The sequence below is a fragment of the Tachyglossus aculeatus genome, chromosome 4 (genome assembly GCF_015852505.1).
Source record: "Tachyglossus aculeatus isolate mTacAcu1 chromosome 4, mTacAcu1.pri, whole genome shotgun sequence".
In the NCBI taxonomy this organism is placed as follows: domain Eukaryota; kingdom Metazoa; phylum Chordata; class Mammalia; order Monotremata; family Tachyglossidae; genus Tachyglossus; species Tachyglossus aculeatus.
The window spans coordinates 71,630,167-71,648,701 of record NC_052069.1 but is presented as its reverse complement, the minus strand read 5'-3'; positions in this window follow the sequence as shown (position 1 = coordinate 71,648,701).

The window sequence follows — 18,535 nt, the reverse complement described above, 5'->3', positions numbered from 1 at the left end:
AAGAGCACGGGCTTTGTAGTCAGGGGTCATGGGTTCGAATCCCAGCTCTGCCAATTGTCAGCTGTGTGACTTTGGGCAAGTCACTTAACTTCTCTGTGCCTCAGTTCCCTCATCTGTAAAATGGGGATTAAGACTGTGATCCCCCTGTGGGACAACCTGATCTCCTTGTAACCTCCCCAGCGCTTAGAACAGTGCTTTGCACATAGTAAGTGCTTAATAAATGCCATTATTATTATTATTATTATTATTATTATTATTATTATTAAGTGGCAGAGCTGGGATTAAAACCCATGACCGGCTGACTCTCAGCCTCTGTTCTATCTGCTATGCCATGCTGCTTCTCTATATTGCGAGCCCTTGAGAGAAAGTTTTGTGTCTACTAACTAATGTTCTCCCAATGTTAATATTCTGCACAGAATAAGCACAAAAATACCTTGGATTTATTGATTGAATATATATTGAAAATATTTTCATCAGTAGAATCATCCTTCAACTCTAATGGATAGTCTTATATATATATATATATATATATATATATATATATATATATATATATCACACACACTTCTAGACTGAGCCCACTGTTGGGTAGAGACCGTCTCTATATGTTGCCAAATTGTACTTCCCAAGCGCTTAGTACAGTGCTCTGCACACAGTAAGCGCTCAATAAATACGATTGAATGAATGAATGAATATATATATATGGGCCTACATATACATGGATATATATAGATAGATCTATCTATCTATCTCTCTATATATATGTCACACACTTCTAGACTGTGAGCCCACTGTTGGGTAGGGACCATCTCTATATGTTGCCATCTTCTACTTCCCAAGCGCTTAATACAGTGCTCTGCACACAGTAAGCGCTCAATAAATATGATTGAATGAATGAATGAATGAATATATATATGGACCTACATATACATGGATATATATAGATAGATCTATCTCTCTCTCTCTCTCTATATATATATATATATATATTTATATATCACACACTTCTAGACTGTGAGCCCACTGTTGGGTAGGGACCATCTCTATATGTTGCCATCTTCTACTTCCCAAGCGCTTAATACAGTGCTCTGCACACAATAAGCGCTCAATAAATATGATTGAATGAATGAATGAATATATATATGGACCTACATATATATTTGGATATATATTTATCCAATGCCTTTTAAAATGCATTCAAAATGTTGTTGTTTTATGATGTGGAGTCGCGTCCAACCCATACTGATGCCATTGATACATCTTTCCCAGAACAGCTCATCTCCATCTGCGATCATTTTGGTAGTGTCTCCATGGAGTTTTCTTGGTAAAACTATGGAAGCAGTTTACCACTGCCTCCTTCCTCGCAGTAAATCTGAGTCTCCACCTTTGGAATGGGTAGGCCTCTGCTTTACTCTCCCTCCCATAGTCGAGACCGTTGGAGTATTGGAAACTCTCCAAGTGTGATTCTGAGAGGTGATTCAAAATGTATTTATATCAATTGAAGGCATTTATTGAGTGTGTGAAACTCCTCACCCTGGGCTTCAAGGCTGTCCATCCCCTCGCCCCCTCCTACCTCACCTCCCTTCTCTCCTTCTACTGCCCAGCCCGCACCCTCCGCTCCTCCACCACTCATCTCCTCACCGTACCTCGCTCTCGCCTGTCCCGCCATCGACCCCCGGCCCACGTCATCCCCCGGGCCTGGAATGCCCTCCCTCTGCCCATCCGCCAAGCTAGCTCTCTTCCTCCCTTCAAGGCCCTGCTGAGAGCTCACCTCCTCCAGGAGGCCTTCCCAGACTGAGCCCCTTCTTTCCTCTCCCCCTCGTCCCCCTCTCCATCCCCGTCTTACCTCCTTCCCTTCCCCACAGCACCTGTATATATGTATATATGGTTGTACATATTTATTACTCTGTTTATTTATTTATTTATTTTACTTGTACATTTCTATCCTACTTATCTTATTTTGTTGGTATGTTTGGTTCTGTTCTCTGTCTCCCCCTCTTAGACTGTGAGCCCACTATCGGGTAGGGACTGTCTCTATATGATGCCAATTTGTACTTCCCAAGCGCTTAGTACAGTGCTGTGCACATAGTAAGCGCTCAATAAATACGATTGATTGATTGATTGATTGATTGAGTGTGTGCAGAGTACACAACCACAACCAGGATCGTATGATTACTCATTCATTTTCATGACTCGAGTTTGAAGCATAGTTTGTCTATTCCATGAGAGCTCAAGGTTTTGTGGACCAGGGATGTGCCTAATGGATAATAATAATAATGATGGTATTTATTACACGCTTACTATGTGCAAACCACTGTTCCGAATGCTGGGGAGGTTACAAGGTGATCAGGTTGTCCCACGGGGGCCTCACAGTCTTAATCCCCATTTACAGATGAGGTAACTGAGGCCCAGAGAAGTGAAGTGACTTGCCCAAAGTCACACAGCTGACAATTGGCAGAGGCGGAATTTGAACCCATGACCTCTGACTCCAGAGCCCGGGCTCTTTCCACTGACCAGTAAACAGACCAGATTTTTTTTGGTCTGTTATGCAAAATACTTATTGCTATAGGTCCAGCCAGGTAATGTTGATACTGCATGTTATAAATGTTATTAACATTGTTAAATGTTACATTTGCTGGAAAAATATCAGAATTCTAGCAGGATCATTGTTTCCTGCCACTCATCTGCTGAAAAACCAAATTGTTCTTGATCATTCAGAGGAACATGGTGAATTATCTTTGATAATATCTAGTTTACAGGGATTGAATATTCAGGAAAAAAATTTGAAATTGTACTAGCACTGTAGTGTCTGTAATAACGTTAAGAGCTTGAATGACTTATTGAATAAAGTGTAACAGTATTAAGCACTTTGATAAAACTCATTTTGGAGAGTATTATAAACTTATTTAATGAGATTTTATATTATTCATAATCAATATATCTAAAAACAGTAAAACAGCCTGTGGCCCTTACTTTAACATATGGTTATCTGTCATAATTTAAAGATGATGCAATTATATGAGAAAAATTTTACGTGCTTTGTTCTTGGATTCATTTTAGATGAAGCAATCTGTAGAAGAGATTGCGGAGCAGCATGGCTCAGTGGAAAGAGCCCGGGCTTTGGAGTCAGAGGTCAAGGGTTCAAATCCCGGCTCGGCCAATTGTCAGCTGTGTGACTTTGGGCAAGTCACCTCACTTCTCTGGGCCTCAGTTACCTCATCTGTAAAATGGGGATGAAGACTGTGAGCCCGAGGTGGGACAACCTGATCACCTTGTAACCTTCCCAGCGCTTAGAACAGTGCTTTGCACATAGTAAGCACTTAATAAATGCCATTATTATTATTATTATTATTATAAGAGAGACAAAGTGTAGTGATGTGCATTGGCAAATTTTGTCATTTCATCTTTGATGTCAACTGCGAGAATTATTCCTAGCAACCCGACGTTCTTCATTAATATGTATGTATGTGTATTCAAATTTAATTTAATAATAATAATGATAATAATAATAATCGTATTTGTTAAGTGCTTACTATGTGCCAAGCACAGTTCTAAGCACTGGTGTAGATATAAAGTAGTTAGGTTGTCCCACGTGAGGCTCACAGTCTTAATCTTGGTCATGGGTTCAAGTCCCGCCTCCGCCATATGTCTGCTGTGTGACCTTGGGCAAGTCACTTAACTTCTCGTAGCTTCACCTCATCTGTAAAATGGGGATGACGACTGTAAGCCCCACGTGGGACAACCTGATCACCTTGTATCCCCCTCAGCGCTTAGAACAGTGCTTTGCACATAGTAAGCGCTTAACAAATGCCATTATTATTATTATTATTATTATTATTAATCCCCATTTTACAGATGAGGTGACTGAGGCTCAGAGAAGTGAAGTGACTTGCCCAGGGTCACACGGCAGAGAAGTGGCGGAGCCGGCATTAGAACCCATGACCTTACAACTCCCAGGCCAGTGGTCTATCCACTGCGCGCTGCTTGATATATATATATATATTCTACTACCTATCAGCACCCTTTCCTTCCTTTAGTTAATAATTTTTGTCTACCTTTTTTCCCCATTTTATTTCCGGTCCCCTAAAGATGGGTTCTGTTATTTTTCCTCTAGACTGTAAACTTGTTGTTGGCAGGGAATGTTTCTCCCAACAACTCTTACATTGTAATAATAATGACGGCATTTATTAAGCGCTTCCTATGTGCATATATATGTGTATATGTCTGTACATATTTATTACTCTATTTATTTTACTTGTACATATCTATTCTATTTATTTTATTTTGTTAGTATGTTTGGTTTTGTTCTCTGTCTCCCCCTTATAGACTGTGAGCCCGCTGTTGGGTAGGGACTGTCTCTGTATGTTGCCAACTTGTACTTCCCAGGCGCTTAGTACAGTGCTCTGCACACAGTAAGCGCTCAATAAATACGATTTATTGATTGATTGATTGCAAAGCACTACTCACCCAAGCTCTTAGTACAGTGCTCTGCCCCTCCCCACAGCACCTGTATATATATATATATATATATATATATATATATATATATATATATACATATATATATATGTACATATTTATTACTCTATTTTATTTGTACATATTTATTCTATTTATTTTATTTTGTTAATATTTTTTGTTTTGTTGCCTGCCTCCCCCTTGTAGACTGTGAGCCCACTGTTGGGTAGGGACCGTCTCTATATGTTGCCAGCTTTTTATTCCCAAGCGCTTAGTACAGTGCTCTGCACACAGTAAGCGCTCTATAAATACAATTGAATGAATATATGTTTGTACATATTTATTACTCTATGTTATTTGTACATATTTATTCTATTTATTTTATTTTGTTAATATGTTTTGTTTTGTTGTCTGCCTCCCCCTTGTAGACTGTGAGCCCACTGTTGGGTAGGGACCGTCTCTATATGTTGCCAGCTTTTACTTCCCAAGCACTTAGTACAGTGCTCTGCACGCAGTAAGCGCTCTATAAATACGATTGAATGAATATATGTTTGTACGTATTTATTACTCTATTTTATTTGTACATATTTATTCTATTTATTTTATTTTGTTAATATGTTTTGTTGTCTGCCTCTCCCTTGTAGACTGTGAGCCCGCTGTTGGGTAGGGACCGTCTCTAGATGTTGCCAACTTGGACTTCCCAAGCGCTTAGTACAGTGCTCTGCACACAGTAAGCGCTCAATAAATACGATGGAATGAATGAATGAACGTAGTGTAGTGAACTGCACTTGGACGCTCTATAAATGTCATCGATTCTCATTCAGTTCTGCCTCAATCCTGATTCAGGCCGTTGTTAATAATTGATTGATTGGGTTTATTGCGTTGTTCCTTTGTGCACTGTACCTCCATCTCCTGTCTATGTCCCTGCCGGGCCCCTGCCCATTTAATAATGGGCTTTATTAAGCGCTTACTATGTGCAAAGCACTGTTCTAAGCGCTGGGGAGGTTACAAGGTGATCAGGTTGTCCCACGGGGGGGCTCACAGTCTTAATCCCCATTTTACAGATGAGGGAACTGAGGCCCAGAGAAGTGAACTGACTTGCCCAAAGTCACACAGCTGACAATTGGCAGAGGCGGGATTTGAACCCATGACCTCTGACTCCAAAACCCGGGCCCTTTCCACTGAGCCACGCTGCTTCTCCTGGCTTGAAATCGCATTTCTCACCTCTGACTTGGAAATCCCTGCCTCTTCCTGACCAAAAGGCTCTCCCTGTCTTCAAATAATAAATAAATAAAGTTGGTATTTGTTAAAAGCACTTACTATGTGCAAAGCACTGTTCTAAGCGCTGGGGGGAACACAAGGAGATGAGGTTGTCCCGCGGGGGGCTCACGGTCTTAATCCCCATTTTACAGATGAGGGAACTGAGGCACAGAGAAGTGAAGTGACTTGCCCAAGGTCACACAACCGCCGCCCCCCCATGGACTTATTACTCTATTTATTTATTTTACTTGTACATATCTATTCTATTTATTTTATTTTGTCAGTATGTTTGGTTTTGTTCTCTGACTCCCCCTTCTAGACTGTGAGCCCACTGTTGGGTAGGGACTGTCTCAATATGTTGCCAACTTGTACTTCTCAAGCGCTTAGTACAGTGCTCTGCACACAGTAAGCGCTCAATAAATACAATTGATGATGATGATGATGGACCGATTTTTTGGGAAAGCCAAGCCCACCCCGCTCCCCTCCCACCAGCACCTATCAATCAGGAGCATTTATTTAGCGCCTACTGTGTGCAGAGCCCTCAGCTGAGCGCCTACTGTGTGCACAGCACTGTACTGAGCGCTTACTGAAACAGCGTGGCTCAGTGGAAAGAGCACGGACTTTGGAGTCAGAGGTCGTGGGTTCGAATCCTGGCTCTTCCACTTCATTCAATCGTATTTATTGAGCGCTTACTGTGCGCAGAGCACTGGACTAAGCACTTGGGAAGTACAAGTTGGCAACATATAGAGACGGGCCCTACCCAACAGCGGGCACTTAGCAGCTGTGTGACTTTGGGCAAGTCACTTGACATCTCTGGGCCTCAGTTCCCTCATCTGTAAAATGGGGATTAAGACTGTGAGCCCCCCGTGGGACAACCTGATCACCCTGTAACCTCCCCAGCGCTTAGAACAGTGCTTTGCACATAGTAAGCGCTTAATAAATGTCATTATTCATTCATTCATTCATTCATTCATCCATTCAATCGTATTTATTGAGCGCTTACTGTTCAGAGCACTGTACTAAGCGCTTGGGAAGTCCAAGTTGACAACATATAGCCAGTAAAACAGAGTAATAAATACGTGCAAACATAGATACATATTCATTCATTCATTCAATCAATCGTATTTATTGAGCGCTTACTGTGTGCAGAACACTGTACTAAGCGCTTGGGAAGTACAAGTTGGCAACATAGAGAGACGGTCCCTACCCAACAGCGGTCACTTATCAGCTGTGTGACTTTGGGTAAGTCACTTGACTTCTCTGGGCCTCAGTTCCCTCATCTGTACAATGACTGTGAGCTCCCCGTGGGACAACCTGATCACCCTGTAACCTCCCCAGCGCTTACAATAACAACAATAATAATAATAATAATAATAATAATAATAATGATAATAATAATAATAATAATAATATTTGTTAAGCACCTACTCTGTGCAAAGCACTGTTCTAAGCGCTGAGGGGGCTACAAGGTGATCAGGTTGTCCCACGGGGGGCTCACAGTCTTCATCCCCATTTGACAGATGAGGGAACTGAGGCTCAGAGAAGTGAAGTGACTTGCCCAAGGTCACACAGCAGACAGGTGGCGGGGTCGGGATTTGAACCCAAGACCTCTGACTCCAAAGCCCGGGCTCTTTCCACTGGGCCACGCTTTGCACGTAGTAAGTGCTTAATAAATGCCATTATTCATTCATTCATTCATCCATTCAATCGTATTTATTGAGCGCTTACTGCGTGCAGAGCACCGTACTAAGCACTTGGGAAGTCCAAGTTGGCAACATATAGAGACAGTCCCTACCCAACAGCGGTCACTTATCAGCTGTGTGACCTTGGGCAAGTCACTTAACTTCTCTGGGCCTCAGTTCCCTCCTCTGTACAATGACTGTGAGCCCCCCGTGGGACAACCTGATCACCCTGTAACCTCCCCAGTGCTTACAATAATAATAATAATAATAATAATAATAATAATAATAATAATGGTATTTGTTAAGCGCCTACTCTGTGCAAAGCACTGTTCTAAGCGCTGAGGGGCCTACAAGGTGATCAGGTTGTCCCACGGGGGGCTCACAGTCTTCATCCCCATTTGACAGATGAGGGAACTGAGGCTCAGAGAAGTGAAGTGACTTGCCCAAGGTCACACAGCCGACATGTGGCGGGGTCGGAATTCGAACCCAAGACCTCTGACTCCAAAGCCCATGCTCTTTCCACTGAGCCATGCTTTGCACATAGTAAGTGCTTAATAAATGCCATTATTCATCCATTCAATCGTATTTATTGAGCGCTTACTGTGTGCAGAGCACTGTACTAAACACTTGGGAAGTCCAAGTTGGCAACATATAGAGACAGTCCCTACCCAACAGCGGGCACTTATCAGCTGTGTGACCTTGGGCAAGTCACTTAACTTCTCTGGGCCTCAGTTCCCTCCTCTGTACAATGACTGTGAGCCCCCCGTGGGACAACCTGATCACCCTGTAACCTCCCCAGTGCTTATAATAATAATAATAATAATAATAATAATAGTAATAATAGTATTTGTTAAGCACCTACTACGTGCAAAGCACTGTTCTAAGCGCTGAGGGGCCTACAAGGTGATCAGGTTGTCCCATGGGGGGCTCACACTCTTCATCCCCATTTGACAGGTGAGGGAACTGAGGCTCAGAGAAGTGAAGTGACTTGACCAAGGTCACACAGCAGACACGTGGCGGGGTCGGGATTCGAACCCAAGACCTCTGACTCCAAAGCCCGGGCTCTTTCCACTGGGCCACGCTTTGCACGTAGTAAGTGCTTAATAAATGCCATTATTCATTCATTCATCCATTCAATCGTATTTATGAAGCGCTGTGTGCATCATCATCATCATCAATCCTATTTATTCAGCGCTTACTGCGTGCAGAGCACTGTACTAAGCGCTTGGGAAGTCCAAGTTGGCAATATCTAGAGATGGTCCCATCCCTGCAATGGGCTCACAGTCTAGAAGGGGGAGACGGACAATAAAACAAAATATGTGGACGGGGTCAAGTCATCAGAATAAATAAAAAGCTCGATGCACATCATTAACTAAATCAATAGAATAGTAAATATTATTATTATTATTATTATTATTATTATTATTATTGTTATTATTATTATTGTGCAGGGCTCTGCACTGAGCGCCTAGTGTATGCAGAGCACTGTGCTGAGCTCCTGCTGCGCGCAGAGCTCTGTACTGAGCGCCTCCTGTGCAGAGCACTGTACTGAGCGCTTATTGCGCGGAGCTTTGCCCTGAGAGCCTCCTGCATGGAGAGCACTGTGCTGAGCGCCTGCTGTGTGCAGAGCACCGTACTGAGCGCCTGCTGCGTGCAGAGCTCTGCGCTGAGCGCCTGCTGTGTGCAGAGCACCGTACTGAGCGCCTGCTGTGTGCAGAGCCCTGTGCTGAACTCCTGCTGTGTGCAGAGCTCCGTACTGAGCGCCTGCTGTGTGCAGAGCACTGTACTGAGCGTCTGCTGGGTGCAGAGCACCGTACTGAGCGCCTGCTGGGTGCAGAGCACCTTACTGAGCGCCTCCTGCTTGCAGAGCTCTGCGCTGAGTGCTGTGTGCAGAACACCGTACTGAGCGCCTCCTGCGTGCAGAGCTCTGCACTGAGTGCCTGCTGTGTGCAGAGCACCGTACTGAGCGCCTGCTGCGTGCAGAGCCCTGTACTGAGCGCCTTCTGTGTGCAGAACTCTGTGCTGAGTGCCTATTGTGTGCAGAGCACTGTACTGAGCGCATACTGTGCATGGCGTTGCACTGAGTACCTACTGCATGTGGAGCACTGTGCGGAGCACCTGCTTCGTGCAGAGGTCTGTGCTGGGCGCCTACTGTGTGCAGAGCACCGTACTGAGCGCCTGCTGGGTGCAGAGCACCGTACTGAGCGCCTGCTGGGTGCAGAGCACCTTACTGAGCGCCTCCTGCGTGCAGAGCTCTATGCTGAGTGCCTGCTGGGTGCAGAACACCGTACTGAGCGCCTCCTGCGTGCAGAGGTCTGCACTGAGCGCCTGCTGTGTGCAGATGTCTGTGCTGAGCGCCTGCTGTGTGCAGAGCACCGTACTGAGCGCTTGCTGTGTGCAGAGCACCGTACTGAGCGCCTGCTGCGTGCAGAGCACTGCGCTGAGCGTCTGCTGTGTGCAGAGCACCGTACTGAGCGCCTCCTGCGTGCAGAGCTCTGCGCTGAGCGCCTGCAGCGTGCAGAGCTCTGTGCTGAGCTCTGTGCTGAGCGCCTGCTGTGTGCAGAGCACCGTACTGAGTGTCTGCTGCGTGCAGAGCTCTGCGCTGAGCGTCTACTATATGCAGAGCACCGTACGGAGCGCCTGCTGTGTGCAGAACACCATACTGAGCGCCTGCTGCGTGCAGAGCTCTGTGCTGAGCGCCTGCTGTGTGCAGAGCACCGTACTGAGCGCCTGCTGTGTGCAGAGCTCTGCCCTCAGTGCCTGCTGTGTGCAGAGCACCGTACTGAGCGCCTGCTGTGTGCAGAGCTCTGCGCTGAGCGTCTACTGTATGCAGAGCACCGTAATGAGCGCCTGCTGTGTGCAGAGCACCGTACTGAGCGCCTGCTGCGTGCAGAGCACCGTACTGAGCACCTGCTGCGTGCAGAGCACCGTACTGAGCACCTACTGTGTGCAGAGCACCGTACTGAGCGCCTGCTGTGTGCAGAGCTCCGTACTGAGCACCTGCTGTGTGCAGAGCACCGTACTGAGCGCCTCCTGCGTGCAGAGCACCGTACTGAGCGCCTGCTGTGTGCAGAGCACCGTACTGAGCGCCTGCTGGGTGCAGAGCACCGTGCTGAGCGCCTGCTGTGTGCAGAGCCCTGTGCTGAGCGCCTAAAGTATGCAGAACCCTGCGCTTAGAGCTTGCTGTGTGCAGAACTCTGTGCTGAGCGCCAACTGTGTGCAGAGCTCTGTACTGAGCACCTGCTGCATGCAGAGCCCTGTGCTGAGCGCCTCCAGTATTTAGAGCCTCGTGCTGAGCACCTACTGTGTGCAGAGCTCTGTACTGAGCGCCTGCTGCATGCAGAGCCGTGTGCTGAGCGCCTCCAGTATGGAGAGCCTTGTGCTGAGCACCTACTGTGTGCAGAACACTGTACTGAGCGCTTACTGTGCAGGGCTGTACGGTGAGCACCTACTGCATACGGAGCACTGTGCTGAGCGCCTGCTGCTCTGTGCAAAGCACTGTGCTGAGTGCTTGCTGTGTGCAGAGCTCTGCGCTGAGCGTCTACTGTGTGCAGAGCACCGTACTGAGCGCTTATCGTGCAGGGCTTTGTGCTAGTGTCAGCTGTGTGCAGAGCACTGTACTGAGCGCTGATTGTGCAGGGCTCTGTGCTGAGCGCCTACTGCACGAAGAGCACTGTGCTGAGTGCCTGCTGTGTGCAGAACTCTGTGCTGAGCGCCTACTGTGCGTAGAGCATTGTACTGAGCGCTTATAGTGCGCATGCAGAGCTCTGGGCTGAGCGCCTACTGTGTGCTGAGCTCTGTGCTGAGCGCCTGCCCAGCCCAGGGCTGAGCTCCTGCTCTATGCAGAGCACTGTACTGAGCGCTTATTTAGCAAGGCTTTGTGCTGAACGCCTACTGCATGCAGAGCCCTGTGCTGAGCGCCTAAAGTATGCAGAACGCTGCTCTTAGAGCTTGCTGTGTGCACAGCTCTTTGCTAAGCGCCTACTGTGTGCAGAGCTCTGTACTGAGCACCTGCTGCATGCAGAGCCCTGTGCTGAGCGCCTCCAGCATGGAGAGCCTTGTGCTGAGCGACCACTGTGCGCAGAGCACTGTGCTGAGCGACTACTGTATGAAGAGCTCTGGTCTGAGCATCTACTGTATGCGGAGCTGAGCGCCGTACTGAGCGCCTGTTGTGTGCAGAGCCCTGTGCTGAACTCCTGCTTTGTGCAGAGCTCTGTGCTGAGCGTCTACTATGTATAGGGCTCTGTGCTAAGCGTCTGCTGTGTGCAGAGCCCTGTGCTGAGCGTCTGCTGAGTGCAGAGCACTGTACTGAGCGCCTGCTGTGTAAAGAGCACTGTGCTGAGCGCTGATTGTGTATGGCTGTGTGCTGAGCGCCTACTGCATGCGCAGCACTGTGCTGATCGTCTGCTGGGTGCAGACCTTTGCGCTGAGTGCCAGCTGTGGGTAAAGCTCTGCATTGAGCACCTACTGTGTGCAGAACACTGTACTGAGCGCTTACTGTGCAGGGCTTCACGCTGAGCACTGTACTGAGTGCCCGCTGTGTGTAGAGCCCTGCTCTGAGTGCCTGCTACATGCAGAGGCCTGAGCGCCTGCTGTGTGCAGAGCGCTGTACTGAGCGCTTATTGTCCAGCGCTTTGCACTGAGCGCCTACTTGTACAGAACACTGTACTGAGCGCTTCCTGTGCAAGGTTTTGCGCTGAGCGCCTGTTGCCTACAGAGTCCTGTGCTGAGTACTCGCCGTGTGCAAGAGCCCTGTGCTGAGCGCCTGCTGTGTGCAGAACACTGTACTGAGCGCCTACTGCGTGCAGGGCCCTGTGCTGAGCGCCTACTGTGGGCAGGGCACCGTACTGAGCGCCTGCTGTTTGCAGAGCCCAAGGCTGAGCTCTCGCTGTACGCAGAGCCCTGTGCTGAGTGTCTGCTTTGTGCAGAACTCTGTGCTGAGCGTCTAAAGGGTGCGGAGCTCTGTACTGAGCGCCTGCTGTGTGCAGAGCCCTGTGCTGAGCTCCTGCTGTGTGCAGAGCTCTGCGCTGAGCATCCGCTGTGTGCAGAACACCGTACTGAGCGCCTACTGTGTGCAGAACCCAAGGCTGAGCTCCTGCTGTATGCAGAGCCCTGTACTGAGCGCCCGCTGTGTGCAGAGCTCTGTTCTGAGCACCTGCTGTGTGCAGTGCCCTGTGCTGAGCGCCTGCTGGGTGCTGAGCCCTGTGGTGAACGTCTGCTGTGTGCAGAGCTGTGTACTGAGCGCCTGTTGTAGGCAGAGCCCTGTGCTGAGCACCTACTGTGTGCAGAGCTCTGTACTGAGAGCCTACTATATGCAGAGCCCTGTGCTGAGTGCCTGCTCTGTGCAGAGCCCTGTGCTGAACTCCTGCTGGGTGCAGAACTCTGTACTGAGCGCCTACTGTGTGCAGAGCCCTGTACTGAACGCCTGCTGTGTGCAGAGCCCTGTGCTGAGCGCCTGCTGTGTGGTGAGCCCTGTGGTGAACGTCTGCTGTGTGCAGAGCTCTGTATTGAGCGCCTATTGTATGCAGAGCCCTGTGCTGAGCGCCTACCATGTGCAGAGCTCTGTACTGAGTGCCTACTGTATGCAGAGCACCGTACTGAGAGCCTACTGTGTGCAGAGCTCTGTATTGAGCGCCTACTATGTGCAGAGCTCTGTACTGAGCGCCTACTGTATGCAGAGCCCTGTGCTGAGCGCCTGCTGTATGCAGAGCCCTGTGCTGAGTGCCTGGTCTGTGCACAGCCCTGTGCTGAACTCCTGCTGGGTGCAGAGCTCTGTACTGAGCGCCTACTGTGTGCAGAGCCCTGTACTGAGTGCCTGCTATATGCAGAGCCCTGTGCTGAGCTCCTCCTGCGTGCAGAGCCCTGTGCTGAACTCCTGCTGTGGGCAGAGCTCTGTACTGAGCGCCTGTTGTATGCAGAGCCCTGTGCTGGGCGCCTACTGTGTGCAGAGCTCTGTACTGAGCACCTGTTGTAGGCAGAGCCCTGTGCTGAGCACCTACTGTGTGCGGAGCTCTGTACTGAGTGCCTACTGTGTGCAGAGCCCCGTACTGAGTGCCTGCTGTATGCAGAACTCTGTACTGAGCGCCTACTGTGTGCAGAGCACTGTACTGAGTGCTCACTCTGCAGGGCTTTACGCTGAGCACCTACTGCAGCCAGAGCACTGTGCTGAGCGCCTGCTGTGTGTAGAGCTCTGCTCTGAGTGCCTGCTATATGCAGAGCCCGACGCTGAGCTCCTATTGTGTGCAGAACACTGTACTGAGCGTTTATTGCGCAGGGCTTTGCTCTGGGCACCTTCTGTGTGCAGAGCACTGTACTGAGTGCTTACTGTGCAGGGCTTCTTCGCGCTGACCACCTACTGCAAACAGAGGACTGTGCTGAGCGCCTGCTGTGTGCAGAGCTCTGTACTGAGCGCCTACTGTGTGCAGAGCGCTGTGCTGAGCGCCTGCTGTGTGCAGAGCTCTGTACTGAGCGCCTACTGTGTGCAGAGCCCTGTGCAGAGCGCCTGCTGTGTGCTGAGCCCTGTGCTGAGCGCCTGCTGTGTGCAGAGCTCTGTACTGAGCGCCTATTGTATGCGGAGCTCTGTGCTGAACTCCTGCTGTGTGCAGAGCACTGTACTGAGCGCCTATTGTATGCGGAGCCCTGTGCTGAGCGCCTACTGTGTTCAGAGACCTGTGCTGAACTCCTGCTGTGTGCAGAGCTCTGTACTGAACGTCTGCTGTGTGCAGAGCTCTGTACTGAGCGCCTACTGTGTGCAGAGACCTGTGCTGAGCGCCTGCTGTGTTCAGAGACCTGTGCTGAACTCCTGCTGTGTGCAGAGCTCTGTACTGAGCGCCTACTGTGTGCAGAGCCCTGTGCAGAGCGCCTGCTGTGTGCAGTGCCCTGTGCAGAGCGCCTGCTGTGTGCAGAGCTCTGTACTGAGCGCCTACTGTATGCAGAGCCCTGTGCCGAGCTCCTGCTGTATGCAGAGCCCTGTGCTGAGTGCCTGCTCTGTTCAGAGCCCTGTGCTGAACTCCTGCTGGGTGCACAACTCTGTACTGAGCGCCTACTGTGTGCAGAGCCCTGTGCTGAGCGCCTAGAGTGTGCAGAGCTCTGTACTGCACGCCTATTGTATGCGGAGCCCTGTGCTGAGCGCCTACTGTGTTCAGAGACCTGTGCTGAACTCCTGCTGTGTGCAGAGCTCTGTACTGAACGTCTGCTGTGTGCAGAGCTCTGTACTGAGCGCCTGCTTTGTGCTGTGGGTCATGCACATGCATGCAGACACTGTAATGAGCGCTTCTTTTACATGGCTTTGCGCTGAGCACCTACTACATGCAGAGCCCTGAGCTGAGCGCTTGTTATGTGCTGAGCGCTGCACAGAGCGCCTACTGCCTGCAGAGCCCTGTGCTGAGCGCCTGCCGTGTGCAGAGCTCTGCGCTAAGCGCCTACTGTGTGCGAGCTCTGTACTGAGCGCCGAGCCCTGCGCTGAACTCCTGCTGCATGCAGAGCGCTGCACTGAGCGTCTGCTGTGTGCGGAGCGCCGTACTGAGCGCCTGCTGTAGGCAGAGCCCAGGGCCGGCTGTGTGCACAGCACTTTGCTGAGCACCTCCTGTGGGCAGAGCACTGTACTGAGCGCTTATTGAGCATGGCTTTGCACTGAGGGCCTCCTGCATGCAGAGCTTTGCGCTGAGCATCTACTGTGTGCAAAGCACTGTACTGAGCACCTGCTGTGTGCAGAGCTGTGTGCTGAGCACCTACTTCATGCAGAGCTCTGTGCTGAGCGTCTGCTGTATGCAGAGCACTGTACTGAGCACCTGCTGTGTGCAGAGCAGTGTGCTAAGCGCCTACTGTGTGCAGAGCCCTGTGCTGAGCGCCTACTGTGGTGCTGAACGCCTACTGTGTGCGGAGCACTGTGCTGAGTGCCTGCCGTGTGCAGAACGCTGTGCTGAGCGCCTACTTAATGGAGAGCTTTGTGCTGAGCGCCTGCTCTGTGCAGAATACTGTGCTGAGCGTCCATTGTGTGCAGAGCCCTGGACTGAGCACCCGCTGTGTGCAGAGCTCTGTGCTGAGCGCCTATTGCATGCAGAGCCCTGTGCTGAGCACCGGCTGGTTGCAGGGTGCTGTACTGAGCACCTACGGTGTGCAGAGCACTGTACTGAGTGCTCAGGAGAGCACGGTGCAACAGGACGAGCGCTGATTGATTGTGCAGGGCTTTGTGCTGAGCGCCTACTGCACGAAGAGCAGTGTGCTGAGCGCCTGCTGTGTGCGGAGCTCTGTGCTGAGCGCCTACTGTGCATAGGGCACTGTACTGAGCGCTTATAGTGCAGCCCTTTACGCTGAGCGCCAGTGCATGCAGAGCCCTGTGCTGAGCTCCTGCTGGGTGCTGAGCACTGTGCTGAGTGCCTACTGTGTGCAGAACACTGTACTGAGCACCTACTATGTGCGGAGCACTTTCCTGAGCCCTTACTGTGTGCAGAGCTCTGCACTGAGTGCTCAGTATGTGCCGAGCTCTGCTGGGCGCCTGCTGGGCGCAGGGCACTGTACTGAGCGCCTACGGTGTGCGGAGCACTGTACTGAGTGCTCAGGAGAGCACGGTGCAACAGGACGAGCGCTGATTGTGCAGGGCTTTGTGCTGAGCGCCTACTGTGTGTAGAGCACTGTACTGAGTGCTTATAGTGCAGCGCTTTGTGCTGAGCGCCTATTGCATGCATAGCCCTGTGCTGAGCTCCTGCTATGTGCAGAGCACTGTGCTGAGCGCCTGCTGGGTGCGGAGCACTGTGCTGAGCGCCTGCTGGGTGCAGAGCCCTGTGCTGAGCGCCCGCTTAATGGAGAGCTTTGTGCTGAGCGCCTGCTGTGTGCAGAACACTGTGCTGAGCGCCTACTGTTTGCAGAGCACTGTGTTGAGCGCCTACTTAATGGAGAGCTTTGTGCTGAGCGCCTGCTGTGTGCAGAACACTGTGCTGAGCGCCTACTGTGTGCAGAGCACTGTGTTGAGCGCCTACTTAATGGAGAGCTTTGTGCTGAGCTCCTGCTGTGTGCAGAACACTGTGCTAAGCGCCTACTTAATGGAGAGCTTTGTGCTGAGCTCCTGCTGTGTGCAGAACACTGTGCTGAGCGCCTACTGTGTGCAGAGCACTGTGTTGAGCGCCTACTTAATGGAGAGCTTTGTGCTGAGCTCCTGCTGTGTGCAGAACACTGTGCTGAGCGTCTACTGTGTGCAGAGCACTGTGTTGAGCACCTGCTGTGTGCGGAGCTCTGTGCTGAGCGCCTGCCGTGTGCGGAGCACTGTGCTTAGCGCCTACTGTGTGCAGAACACTGTGTTGAGCGCCTACTGTGTGCAGAGCACTGTGTTGAGCGCCTACTTAATGGAGAGCTTTGTGCTGAGCTCCTGCTGTGTGCAGAACACTGTGCTAAGCGCCTACTTAATGGAGAGCTTTGTGCTGAGCTCCTGCTGTGTGCAGAACACTGTGCTGAGCGCCTACTGTGTGCAGAGCACTGTGTTGAGCGCCCGCTTAATGGAGAGCTTTGTGCTGAGCGCCTGCTGTGTGCAGAACACTGTGCTGAGCGCCTACTGTTTGCAGAGCACTGTGTTGAGCGCCTACTTAATGGAGAGCTTTGTGCTGAGCGCCTGCTGTGTGCAGAACACTGTGCTGAGCGCCTACTGTGTGCAGAGCACTGTGTTGAGCGCCTACTTAATGGAGAGCTTTGTGCTGAGCTCCTGCTGTGTGCAGAACACTGTGCTAAGCGCCTACTTAATGGAGAGCTTTGTGCTGAGCTCCTGCTGTGTGCAGAACACTGTGCTGAGCGCCTACTGTGTGCAGAGCACTGTGTTGAGCGCCTACTTAATGGAGAGCTTTGTGCTGAGCTCCTGCTGTGTGCAGAACACTGTGCTGAGCGTCTACTGTGTGCAGAGCACTGTGTTGAGCACCTGCTGTGTGCGGAGCTCTGTGCTGAGCGCCTGCCGTGTGCGGAGCACTGTGCTTAGCGCCTACTGTGTGCAGAACACTGTGTTGAGCGCCTACTGTGTGCAGAGCACTGTGTTGAGCGCCTACTTAATGGAGAGCTTTGTGCTGAGCTCCTGCTGTGTGCAGAACACTGTGCTAAGCGCCTACTTAATGGAGAGCTTTGTGCTGAGCTCCTGCTGTGTGCAGAACACTGTGCTGAGCGCCTACTGTGTGCAGAGCACTGTGTTGAGCGCCTACTTAATGGAGAGCTTTGTGCTGAGCTCCTGCTGTGTGCAGAACACTGTGCTGAGCGTCTACTGTGTGCAGAGCACTGTGTTGAGCACCTGCTGTGTGCGGAGCTCTGTGCTGAGCGCCTGCCGTGTGCGGAGCACTGTGCTTAGCGCCTACTGTGTGCAGAACACTGTGCTGAGCACCTACTATGCGCGGAACGCTTTCCTGAGCCCTTACTGTGTGTAGAGCTCTGCACTGAGTGCTCAGGATGTGCCAAGCTCTGCTGAGCGCCTGCTGGGTGCAGAGCACTGTACTGAGCGCCTGCTGGGTGCAGAGCCCTGTGCTGAGCGCTTGCTGCGTGCAGAGCACTGTGCTGAGCGCCTGCTGGGGGCAGAGCCCTGTGCTGAGCGCCTGCTTAATGGAGAGCACTGTGCTGAGCGCCTGCTGTGTGCAGAACACTGTGCTGAGCGCCTGCTTAATGGAGAGCACTGTGCTGAGCGCCTGCTGTGTGCGGAACACTGTGCTGAGCGCAGTGCGCTGAGTGCCTGCTGTTTGCAGAGCTCTGTGCTGAGCGCCTACTGGGCGTAGGGCACTGTACTGAGCGCTTATAGTGCAGCGCTTTGTGCTGAGCACCTAGGGCATGCAGAGCCCTGTGCTGAGCTCCTGCTCTGTGCAGAGCACTGTGCTGAGCGCCTGCTGGGGGCAGAGCCCTGTGCTGAGCGCCTACTTAATGGAGAGCTTTGTGCTGAGCGCCTGCTGTGTGCAGAACACTGTGCTGAGCGCCTACTGTGTGCAGAGCGCTGTGTTGAGCACCTGCTGTGTGCGGAGCCCTGTGCTGAGCGCCTACTGTGTGCGGAGCACTGTGCTGAGCGCCTGCTGTGTGCGGAGCACTGTGCTGAGCGCCTGCTGTGTGCAGAACACTGTGCTGAGCACCTACTATGTGCGGAGCACTTTCCTGAGCCCTTACTGTGTGCAGAGCTCTGC